Here is a 12,859-nt window from a genome sequence, read left to right on the forward strand (position 1 = left end):
CAACACATGTGACATGTAATTACAGAGAACTTGCATGAAAAATAAAGATTCTTTTCAGTGTCCACTAACACTTCTTCAAATTGGCTGGGAAGTCCAATTTTAATAGGACAAAGGGAATCGTGTGGAATCGGGATATCAAATTTAATTGAACTGACACTTCAGGTGAAACATCTTCATCTGGCTACACGTCATTGTGCGAGTCAATCTTTTATTTCAGTGCAGAATTTATATTTAAAGTTCCTCTGCAACAGCATGCACCATGAATCCTTGTCTTTAAAAGTCTCTGTTAGTATCTGCTGTCACAGTTCCCCCTTGCTTTTCCTGAATGTCTTTTTTTAACTTCACTTTTTCTTTCCTTCAGTGTTGGCACCTGTGCTTTGTTCTTTTGTAACCATGTTGCCTCTCTGGCCTTTTGCTGTTGCCCATTTACAGAGAAAAACAAATTAATTGTACTGCTGTTTTGTTTTGTCAATGTCGTGTTCAATAAAGTACTGCAAAGATGGCCAATTTGCAACATACAAATAATTAGGAACACCCAGGCATAGGTATTCAGAAATATGCATACGCATTGTTTTCCTCATATTTACAAAACCAGAAGGGCTTTAATCATCATGGAATATAATCTCGACACCCACAGTAAGTTAAACTATACAGTTAATCTGTACAAACTATAGTTAATCACCTGCTTGTATAATATGTCTTCCCAATTCCTATACAGCCCCTACATGTTCTCCATACACATGTTCACTCTACTTGTATATTCATATGGAGGATGGCCCACAATAAGTGCTGTTCAAAACCAACTACCCATAAGGGGAACTGGGTTATAAAGCCAATACTGAGTCTATATCAGAGCAGATGTACAAACCGCACTTTGTGAAGGGGTAGTGTATGTTTTGTCTCTGATATTACAGAAAATTACAGAAAAAACTTCTGTGTTTAATCAACTACTGTCTCAGCAATAAACAAAGCATTTTTAATTTGATTAAAAAATGATAATATCCAAGGGGAAGAAAAAAGAAGAGACGACAATCAGGGCAAGCCTGAGCATTTTGAAAATGTTAAGAATCAAAAAAATTCTGAAATGTAGGTGTATTTTCAGTGAAATACAGTAAGTAATTTTAACACATTCTGCAGTATAAATTGTAAGATGAGAACATCTCAAAACTTTTTTGTATATTTTTATTTAATAAGTTACCAAAATTATAAATCAGGTATGAAAATGCACATTTTTTTCCTGCTGATCCACAAGACAATTTCTCTTTTTGGTTTGTTTTTTGGTAAAAAAATCTATCTATCTATCTATCTATCTATCTATCTCTCTCTTTCAGTACTGATGATACCTTTCCACATGTGCAAGCCACTAAATTCACTGATGCACCGTCATATCATCAGAGACGCGGGGTTTCAGTGCTGGAAGGCCAGTTTTTGGATCATGCAATCTGAATGGCACATCAACATGTATTGATAGATGCTCCTGAGTCAATCAACGTGCCTGTTTTTAATGCAGTGCTGCCAATATAGATTTTTGGCTTTGACCTTAATGCACAAGACCCTAGTGTATCATTTGATGATATTATGCATAGTAGATGACAAGAGACTAAATGTCTTAGTATTTTTAAACTGAGGAACAATATTCTTTGCAGTGGTAGTTTTTTGGGTTCTTTTGCAGATTGGTGAACTTCTCCCTCTCTAAGAGGCTATTTTTATACCCGATATGTATAACAATGACCTGTTGCTTATTAACATAATAATTTACCAAATGTTCTACCGATTGTTTCTTTTCAGTTACACTTACTTTTCCATCCAATTTTTTTCCTCATCAAAACTTTTTTTTAAATATGGGTTTGTGAGATTTGAAAAGCATATTAATGTAAATCATTATTTGCATTATACAAAATGTTCCAACTGGACATAGTTTTGCATAGCTGGGTAAGATTCTGCAAATCATACTGTCAAGCAGAATAAAAGTAAAACTATGAAGTCCACTGAGCTTTATTTACAACTTGCACAACAAGATTCCAGGTTCCGAGGTTCTGGCAGGAAGAAGAGAGAAGGAGGTGATGAATGTTTTGGAACCTCACCAAAGACCTATAGACATAACTGTTGTCACAGAAACCTGCAAAAAGTACTCGAGGGATAGTTAATTTTGCAAATGAAAGGTTTCATTTTGTGTTTAAAAAAAACAAAACAAAAAAAACAAAAAAAAAAAAAACAGTCTCTTGTTTCTTTTCTTTAAAAAAAAAAAAAAAAGTTTACTTTTGTGTGCTTTTGCATGCTCAATCTGCCTGTCAGGAACACATGAATTTCCCCAATGAGGGACAAAGGATATTTTGATTTATTCTATATTTATGACCTAAAGTTTGACTGGATCTAAATGAAGGAGCCAGGCTGTCCTCACTAGTACAAAGCCTGCTGTACACCTTACAAGTGAAGAAGAGAGTATCCCGTAAAATAGTTCTGCTTTAGCTGTAATAGATTATTTATTTAATATTTGTTTCTGACAAAGAAAAAAAAGTTTATTCCTTTTATAAGCGGACACAAAAGTGGTTTCTAGATAAAAGCTCTCAGGACTCTACTTCATTATTGTTTCAGCACTCATCTGGGAGAGGGACTGTGAAGAGGTGCTGAAAGGAGGAAAAATCAGCCGGAAAACAGAGAGGGAGAGAGAGAGAGAGAGGGGGGAGAAAAGACAGCAACAACTGTGTATGCAAAAACACATGCACACACACTTTGAAAAGTGTCTGGCATCTTCAACTTAAAACGTTTTTATATACGGTACGGTTTTAGTGACATTGCATTGTGCCTGTTATTTTTGTTTTTTGTTATTTGGGTACAGTACGGTCTCTCTATCTGTCAGATACTGAAGGAAGGGGGGAGAAAGCTGGCTAGGGCCCATCAAACATTTGTGCCTAGGAGTCTCTAAATGATCCGGGCATGTTCATGGTCCATTGCCTTGTGCAAGAGGACACTGAAGACATTAAAGACAAAGCTGTGAAAATCACATCAATCTACCCTGAACAAGACTTCAGTTAAAATGCACTGCAAGGATAGTTAGAAGGTTTAATAATAGAAAATCTAATAGTGTGTTTGTCAGTATAAAATATTTAATCAACTTTAGGTGCAACAATAAAAGTCAGCAGGGTGCTTTTGTGTGCAAGAAATGTCCTCCTGCGTCATTTATCTGACATTGAAAGGTAAAAAGAAAGACCTCCAAGTCAAATACTTGCCTGTTCTAGTGCCTATAAACAAACATAAACAGGTGGGAGGGAAGTACACTTGACCCAACGCATTGTCCAAGCTAACAGCACCTATACACATTTACAACACACATGTATATATTCACAGCATTTAGTAGATATGTGCCTAATGATGGCAATAGTGAACTAAAAAAAAAAAAAAAAAAAAAAATCACAATAAGAAACATCAGGATGGATAAAAATATAAATAGTGTTGGTAAAAATTGTATTGTAGAAGAAGGGAGAGGCCAAATTTATAGGGATGCAGAAGAAGAAAGGGACTGAGAATGAGAACAACTGCAGGTCTAAGAGTCAATTATATCAGGGACAGTTTGGGGTTTAGAACAGATTTTGCATAATTAGAATATAACATACACATAAAATAATACACAATCACATATACAGGAATTTACATTATGAGTTAATAGTTATTAGTTATTTTTGGTACTCACTAGGGTCACAGTGTACTGACTGTAACAAAAGAAGGAAAGTAAAAAGGTGCGAGGGTTATGTTACTAGTCTATAAACCAGCACTCATCAGTTCTGAATAAATTTTCAGGTGAGAGGAGAATAGGTGATGGGAAGTAACACTTTCAAACAAGCCAGAGAGTTCTTGCACTGACTAGATGATTAGGAGGCGGGTGTGTCCAGTAACCAAATGTAACATTCATCAGTTCACCAGCAGCAGCAAAAAGGAAAAAGCAGAGAAGAGGAAGGAGAACAGGCTCTCTGCTGCACTTCAAAAAGCTGTGGTCGATGTTTTCAAGTTTCCATTAATGCTGCAGACCCTTTCCTGCCTGTCTGAAAGCTGAAAGATATTGTAAAAGGAAGAAAGAAACCAGTATCTATTAAGGAGATAGGGTTGTGGAGGTGAAGACTGTTTTATTTCCTGAACTGCGAACAAACATGGAGTTTTTTGTGGCGAAAACGTCTTAGAATAACTGCAAGGCTACTTTTTGTCCTACTTTTATTTTTTTTTAAAAAACAAAAACCTTTGGCATGACTTTTGATTACACTTTCAATTTACCAATATCCAGTTTTAAAATGTACCAGATATTTTCTAACCATATATTTGATAGTTTATCCCCATGAAGAAGCTAAGTCAAGTAAGGCATCTCACATTCTATAAATACCTTTACTAATTTATACAGTGACTTGTTAAAAAACTGAGGCCAGTTCTTAAAGTTGTTTCGTTTTACTTTAGAACCCAAATAATGGGCAAAAAAATAAATAAATACAGAATAGATAAAGAGACCGTTACATTTCTACATGTCTTCATGTAGAAATACTTCACTTGTTGATCAAACATGGCTTAGTTCCCAATTATTATTAAAAACAAAACAAAACATTGAAGACAGAGAAAATAAGATGCAGAAAAAAAATAAACACCACAACAAAAGAAAAAAAAGGTTTAAATGTTTCAAAAATACAAAAAGAACCATTATCATTAAATATAAATAAATATTTCTGCTAGAAAAGGAATTTATGAGTAGCAATTAAAACCAGGCATTATGTGCTCATACTTATGAAACAGGTGCTGCATGGATTTTTATGATTTTTTATTTTTTTTTGTATTTTTGTATAAACCCAGGACCTGTGCTCCAATTTTGTTGGTTCCTTTATTACCAGTTTATTACCATTGTATATCACTGTACAAGATTATTATTCAACAGGCTCACGATTTGTTCAAGACACATCCTGAGGTCACACACACTACTGTCTGGCCTGGTTAAAGCCCCCAGAGGCCACACAGTAATCTTAAGTGTAAGACCCTGCATCCTACAAGACCTACAAAGATGTGTCAGGTAAGAAATGCAATCAGAAGCATGCTTGCATTTTTTCTGACATACAGAGCATTGTGCGTGAGTTTGTACCCGAGTCGGACGTTCAGTGGTGAGATGTGAGATCTACAGTAATACTCAGTGTTGGTCAAGTTACTTGAAAAAAGTAATCAGTAACTAATTACTGATTACTTCCCCCAAAAAGTAATCCCGTTACTTTACTGATTACTTATTTTCAAAAGTAATTAATTACTTAGTTACTTAGTTACTTTTTAAAAACACGATTTACAACCTGAAGAGGTGATAAAGCGATAGATCTTTCAGCCCAATTCTACTTTTTCTACATAATCCATCATACAAAATGTAATCAAATGGAAAAGTCTCTTTTAACTTGTTTTATCAGTTTTAATCTTTTAACTTTATGCATCAAGCAAAAATGTAATTATATGCAACATTCTCTGACTTGAATAAATTAGTTTAACATTTAAACCTATTTTCTGCACATTCCAGCACATAAAATAAAATATTTTTTGTGTTTACACTCACTCTTTCAAATAGATGCAAGTAAAACACAGCAGAACATAAATAAAGTCAAAGACTCAGCGGTCCTGTTGCTCTATTTTCACCTGTAAAGCAGCACTGCGGTAGGCGGAGGTTTACCCTGGTGCAGGTGTGCCGCAGTCAGTTGAAGAATCCGTGACTTTCTCTGTGAGTTTCCCATTACGTCATAGCACACTCGGTGCTTGCTTGGAAGTTTAGGGGTTTTTTTCGCTGTAAAAAGAAGTTTTCTTCCCACACACAACGGATGCTAATGTTTTTGTCACTTTTTATGGAATCAAACTCAAAGTAAGGTCAGTACTTCCACGCTTTAAACGCTGCACGCGCATACTCTCTCCCACCATCGATATGTGATCCATTGTTGATCTGCACACAGCTGTTGTCACTAACGGCGCACTCGCTTACGTCGTGAGACATTCTCGCAAAAAATCACAGTTTTAGTAACGCAGTAACGCAGCGTTCCTACGGGAAAGTAACGGTAATCTAATTACCGTTTTTGCAATAGTAATCCCTTACTTTACTCGTTACTCGAAAAAAGTAATCAGATTACAGTAACGCGTTACTTGTAACGCGTTACTTGTAACGCGTTACTGCCCATCTCTGGTAATACTACAGTGAGTCTAGTTTTCACTTTTTATGGCTAGACCAGTGTAATCACCACCTGCCCTTCTAGTTATAGATTTGACTGCCTGCACTTTTAAACACAGTACATGTTGTTGAGAGTTCCAAGTGATGTGAACATGTCACTATTTTACAAGTGACAAATTTCAGTGAACTTGATAGTGCTTTTTGCTTTTTACAGGTGCAGTCTCAGGTAGGGGTGGGCGATATATTGAATATACTCGATGTATTGTGGGTTGTTCCACGTATGATGGTTAAAATGGCTTTATCATAACAATCGAGTTTAAATTGCCATGGCAATATTAAGGGGTCTACATGTAACAAAGTGACCCCCCCCCCCCCAACATGCTGCCAATGCATCATTAACCCCACTCTCCCAACCAGAAATCTTTTTACCTGCCACACTGCACTGAGCATGCATGTTTTTATACTACCAGTCAGGGAAAACGGGAGTTCCAGACAAACGGGGGAATGAGACTCGCTGTCATTTAAATTTCACAAGGAGGATGTCGAACAAAACGCAGTAATTTGCAAAACATGCCGTAAAACTATTGACGCAAAAGGTAGCAGTACCACGACTTTATACCACCAGCTGAAAACTCATCCACTGGAAAATGAAGACCTTTAAACTCCACATGTCAACATCTCCACACATCAAAGAAAACATAAATTAACCAGCTGCGTTAACTGTGACTGTTTTTGGTCAGTGGCTTTTAATAGTCACTTGCCATGATCTTTTGTTTGTTAATGGTCTAGTGTTGACCACAGAAAGAGACTTACTGTCACAGTATTGTCATTTGTGAAAAGCCTGTGTACAACATTCAGTAGAAAAAATATTGAATAGTTGATTTGAATGATTATATCAGGGCAATTTTAGGCTCTATATGGATAAAGGTAACACTTGTTTTTGGAGGTCATTTAAAGTGATTGACTCTGCAAAAAGTTGGTGACCTCTGCACACTATGCACCTCAGCATCTGCTAACCCCACTCTGTGATTTTACGTGGCCTAACACGTTGCGTCGAAGTTGCTGTCGTTTCTCAATCGCTTCCACTTTGTTATGATATCACTAGCAGTTGATTGTAGCATCCTAGCATGGCACCATGCTGGAATTTGCTTCTGAGAGTGAACAATTATTTTACAAATGCTTGTAGAATTAGTCTGTATGCCCAGGTGCTTGATTTTATACACCTATGCCCATGGAATTGACTGGAACACCTGAATTTAGTGATTTGGATGGGTGAGCGAATACATTTGGCAATATAGAGTATAAAGTTCATTCAAGCAATAACAAACAAAATTATCAGTTCTATTCTGTGTTTTAACAGAAAATCTCATAATTATAAACTTAAATACTTTTCCCTCTAGATACATATCAACCCAAGGCAAGACTCCAGGAATAAAAAGGTTACACAGTCCACCAGTTTGAACATGACATACTATTTTGCTTGCTATTACAATTGTGCATATGGGAGTATTGGAATAATTTCAACAACGAGAAAGTGGTATTCAGATAATGCATACAGTACCAGCCCATTAGCTGCAAGAGTTAGAAAATGGGAGAATAAACAATTAGAATAATTGCATTTTCCAGTGTGTACTTACGACAAGTGTTACGACGACATCCCAAGTGTGAGGCTAAACTCATTAGCAAACACTAAGAGAGGGAAAAAAACAACAAAACGGGGAGGAAAGAAGGCATAAATATGCCAATGATAGTTCCATGAACTGTTTTGAATTGGAGTGAAGAAATCTGAAAGCAATCAAAATGAGCCTTTCTGTAAAATAGTGATATTTTTAAAATTGTTATTTTTTAATGTTCTTAATTTTGGATTGTCAGTTACATTTGAAAATAATCACTGATAAAGTACCTGATGTGTTTTCATGATATCGCCATGTCACAGCAATTATTACAAGTTATTTTGGTGTCCTTTCTAACGTTTTGAACATGACTCTGTTTTGCTTTGATCTGTGTCTAAAAGTGGAGATGAGCCACACTGCCCAACCGTACAGCTTCTGAATACAAATTAGAAGCCACCTTTCTGCTTCATTGGCTGCAATAACACCTCCACCCACCCTCTTATAAACACACATGCACACTTGCAGAATGGATTCTCGGATAATTAACTTTGGCCACATCTCCATGCCCTGTACACACGGAGACATGGACTCACCTGATTCTGATTCCAAAGGGAATCTATGGTGGTGATCAATGATGAGCCTTCCTCTGATATTCTCCTTTGGTCACTCGCTATTACAGTTTACCAAATCCTTATTTAATATGTGCAAGATGCATGTACACACAAAGACAATTTTCTTATTTTACATGTACTACCACCCACTAATACACACACCAAACACCCACGGCTATTTTTACAGATATTCTTGCCCAAGTAAAAAATAGCCGTGGGTGTTTGGTTTTCCATCATTTTAGGTGATATTAACATTATTTAAATTAATTTTCTTCTGGCCATAATTCTAGCTGGAACCATTATTTGTCTAAATCTAACCATAAAACACTGTGTTCAACTTAAAATGGTCGGCATTTGCGAGAAATGCTTTTCGTTCCCAGAAGTAAATCAGATCATCATAATGTGACTATGCAAACACACCTGTCACAACATGACACACACTCTCTACTATTAATAAGAGCAGCAGCTGACTTGACAGCAGAGGGCTAATTTGATTAATTACCTTCATTTGAAAAGGTTTTCTGGAGGTCTGTCATGTAAATGGAGTGTAGCAGCAGTCTGTATCGAGTGGTCAGTATGACTAACAAAGTACTACGTAAATCACAGGCCATTTTCAGTGTCCAATTGATCTTCAATTTTTACTCACTACTTGCCAGGTAGGCTAATCTGCAACACTATGTACTTTTAGAAAAAGTTAAGGTTAAAGATCATAGTCTTTACAAAGTAAATTGCAGCCATGTTGGAAGCCATCCTTCAAAGGAAATGTTTAAATCAGAAAAGCCTTTTGCATTTATTAGAAAGTGGTCAGGAAGAATGGTAGAGAGGGTGGAGGAAGACAGAGCAAAGTGCTTCTGGTCAGACTCGAACTGCTGCATTTCAGCGTTGTGGCACTAATTTGGCACCCAAAGTTTCTGATTTTTATAGACTGGCATCCATCACATTTCATAATCCCTACTATAAATATAGAGCATGCTAAGTGTTGCTTCAAGTCATATTTATAATCTGTTTTACTTATGTAAAAAGTATTCAAGCTACATAGGGGCCATGGGGGAAAATAGTTAGTGCTTTGTGAACAGTGGCTCAGAGATAAAGTGCTGGATGGAAGCCACAGGAATTATATTTCTGCCGTATCATCGGAGTCAGGTCATCTTAGTGCAGGTCTGTGTGACGCTAAGCTCTGGGCTTATATCATCATTAGTCTACTGGACACTGGAGAGGCACTGAAGGGGATTATCACAGAATGAATGCAGGATGCAGCAGTGAGCGGTTAGTATAAACACGTATGGAAATCCACGTTGTGTTTTCAAAGGAGATGGAGTAAGAGTCGGATTTATATGCACAGACTGTGCTGTACTGTTTCCATCCATGACAGTCATAGGTTGGTTAAGTTTCAGTTGATAACTTAAAATAGGAAAAATAACCTCAAAGTGAATGCCACAAATTATTGTTGTTTGCTAACTGCAATAGCTGCATCTTTATTTACTGGATAAAGACTAGAAAGATCATATTTTTTCCATGTTAGTTATGTTTATTGGCACCCTGTTAAATCTAGAATCTAATTTTAAACCCCTCTCCTGACATACAAGGTTTTGAATAATCAGACCCCTCTTATCTTGAAGACTTTGTAACATATCATCCCAGGACAGCACTTCGCTCTCAAAATGCAGACTTACTTGTGGTTCCTAGGATATTAAAAGTAAACGGGAGGCAGGGTTTCAACATTCACGCTCATCTTCCGTGGAACCAGCTCTCAGTTTGGAGACAGACACACTCTATGCTTTTAAGATTAAGGCTTAAAACTTTACTTTTTTGATAAGTGATCAGGTGCTGGATCAGGTGACTTTCCTTCCTTAGTTATGCTGCATAATTAGGCCTAGGCTGGTGGGGACATCCCATGACACAATTAGCATTTCTTTGTCACTCACCTCTTTTCAGTCTATACATTTATGCACCACTTTGCATTTACTGCTTTGAGGCAACTGTTTTTGTGATTTGCTATATAAATAAAGCTAAACTGAATTGTAAGTGTGATTGTGAGCTCTAATAGTTGTGTCTTTCTGACTTCTGACAGATTACATCGAGGCCTGAGAGCTCTAAGCAGTAGTGATGTGACGTTCTGTATCGAGGCTTCGAAGCGTGTATCGAGTAATGGAGGGGGAGTTTCCGCGAAGCGCGTATCGAGGCTTGCTTCATTTATGGGAGGAGCTGAAAATGATGACGTCCGAAGCCTCGCTGCCCGGCTGTACCACGTGACTGGTTCAGGAAGCGGTTCGAACGTTGCCGCGAGCTATGACAGCGATATAAACCCCTCAGACCCCATTCAAAATGTGGGCGTTTGATGGAGAGTTGCGGTTAGTGAGAGATAGAGACAGTTTGGAGAGAGTTAGAGACAGTTTGGAAAAAAAAGAAATCGCCTACGACCTGCCACAGTGGAGAAACTGTTGTTTTTAAATAAAAACCAATGATGTGTCCCCTAAACACTAATCACTGTCCTTGCCTCAATGTTACAAAAGCACAACCACTGTCCACACCTCACCTCACAGTATATGATCATTTCCATTTTAGGCATTTCCAAATAATCATTTTCCATACTGCCAGTATAAATATACACAGTATACTGCCATCACTACAATATAGATGTTTTACACACTCCTTTTGTTGTTGACATTTACAGGCTGTGTGCAAAATGCCACACTCTTCAAATTCATGCCAACTAATATTTTTACGTCCAGTAGGTGTCCTGCTAGAGCAAATGAAGCTTCAAGAAGCTTCGCGTTGGGGTGAACCAATTGGATGAAAAGCTTCAGTGCTTCATGAGGCTTCATCTGCCCATCACTACTAAGCAGTGTCTTTAATATAACTGTTGTGAACATTGCTGCCATATTACTTTTAGAAACATTAAGAGAGTTGCTTAAAGTTTTAAGATTGGTGTAACTAGTTTCTCACCTCTTCTCCAGCCTGCACCTGGACTCCAGCTCTCAAAAATCCAGGAACTGCCAAAGAAGCGTGGGTGTTTTTGGACTCCTTTTATGGTAAAGTTCCTGGAAGGGGATGTGCCAAGTGTAGTATAAAGGAGGGGGTCGAGTTTGATGAGGTTAAAGAATCTAATAATTTCAAACATTTAAAAAGTTGGGGCATTTTCTAAATATATTTGTGTTGATGTTGTCACTGTTAACTTATTATCATTATGTTTAAATGGCTGATTGAGGATTGTTATTAACTTATTTAATCCTTAATATTTAATTGTTATTTCAAGGAGTGGGCTGAGCCACTGGCTATTTAGTCAGGGGTTGCAGCTCCTCCTAGAACTACTATGCTCCAAGTCATGATAGAGAGTACCCTTTGAAGCAGTTTATTTCTGCCCCCACCACTCTGATAACCATCACAGTACCCATCAATATTCATGTTCACATTATTATATCACTTCTAAACTTCAGCCCATCCATGTTGACCCACAAAACTACATTCAGTGTGGAGTTTTGCACTCTTCAGAAGTTATACCGCAACCCTTCCAGTATAAGATTATACTCATCTCTGTTCAGGTCTATTTGTAGTCCATATGCACGAGTGTCTAACAGTCAAAGCCTCCATTGGATTTTATGTTTTCGGAGGTGCACTGAAATAACTAAAATCCTTTTAGGAGATAATATTCACATAAAAGTCCATTGGCATTTCAAATAAAGCAAATTTTGGGCATTTTGTCACTAACAGACAGTTCTCTCAGACATATATTGTATATTAAACAAAGTTTATTTTCAGAATTATCTGAGCTTTCTGAACTGCACTTTTGAGCTCCCCTTTGCTCTCAGAATGCATCTAGAAAGCAGCAAGTCTGATTACATAATGAGGTGCTGCTTTACTAAATCAGACACTAATTACACACAGATTGTGAGTGCACATTTAATAAAATCTGCAGTGCAAATTGCTGGCATACTCATGCTGCACATAAATCAAGCCAAGAGAAAGGTAAAAATCAAAAAGGTAAATGTACATTTCAGAGTTCAGTGTCTTCTTTGGAAAAGTTCAAATCAAGTAAGGATATTAAAAGTTGTTTTAAAGTTTACATTGCAGGATACTGTGATTAACACAGTTTTTGAAGTTGCTACTGACTTAGTTATGTGTTTAGTAAGAACCCAAAAGTTTACAAGTGATTTTGAACAACACTGGCAGTAGATAAGGTGTTCACCTGTTTTTCAAGTGTTTACCCAGCTGTGTCTATGTGTGCTGCTACACCAATACACAGAATCCAAATTCAGATACTCTCCAGTAATCAAGCCTTTCTACAGATGAATGTTAAATAAAAATGAACTGAAATGTTTTGCTGCACTGCAGTCATGTAAAGTAAAATAAAAGTTTTAAAAATGAAAACACTCAAACGTTTTTCAGACAAGAGTTAAAAGCACAGTAACTTTACGACTTTACATTTTTATTTACATTTACAATTAAAGCCATCAAGCTACCCTACCAGT

At 37.0% G+C, this 12,859-nt stretch overlaps 1 protein-coding gene across 1 annotated transcript in view; it reads right to left on the reverse strand.

The window, feature by feature from the left end:
- Nucleotides 1-11,368, reverse strand: part of nlgn1 (neuroligin 1) — a 377,293-nt gene extending 365,925 nt beyond the window's left edge. Inside the window, exon 1 of the mRNA XM_004552939.3 lies at nt 11,337-11,368. The gene's annotated coding sequence lies outside the window, so the exon portion shown is untranslated. The remainder of the gene's footprint in view (nt 1-11,336) is intronic.
- Nucleotides 11,369-12,859: the final 1,491 nt, after the last annotated feature.

This window comes from Maylandia zebra, linkage group LG23 (genome assembly GCF_041146795.1).
Source record: "Maylandia zebra isolate NMK-2024a linkage group LG23, Mzebra_GT3a, whole genome shotgun sequence".
In the NCBI taxonomy this organism is placed as follows: Eukaryota; Metazoa; Chordata; class Actinopteri; order Cichliformes; family Cichlidae; genus Maylandia; species Maylandia zebra.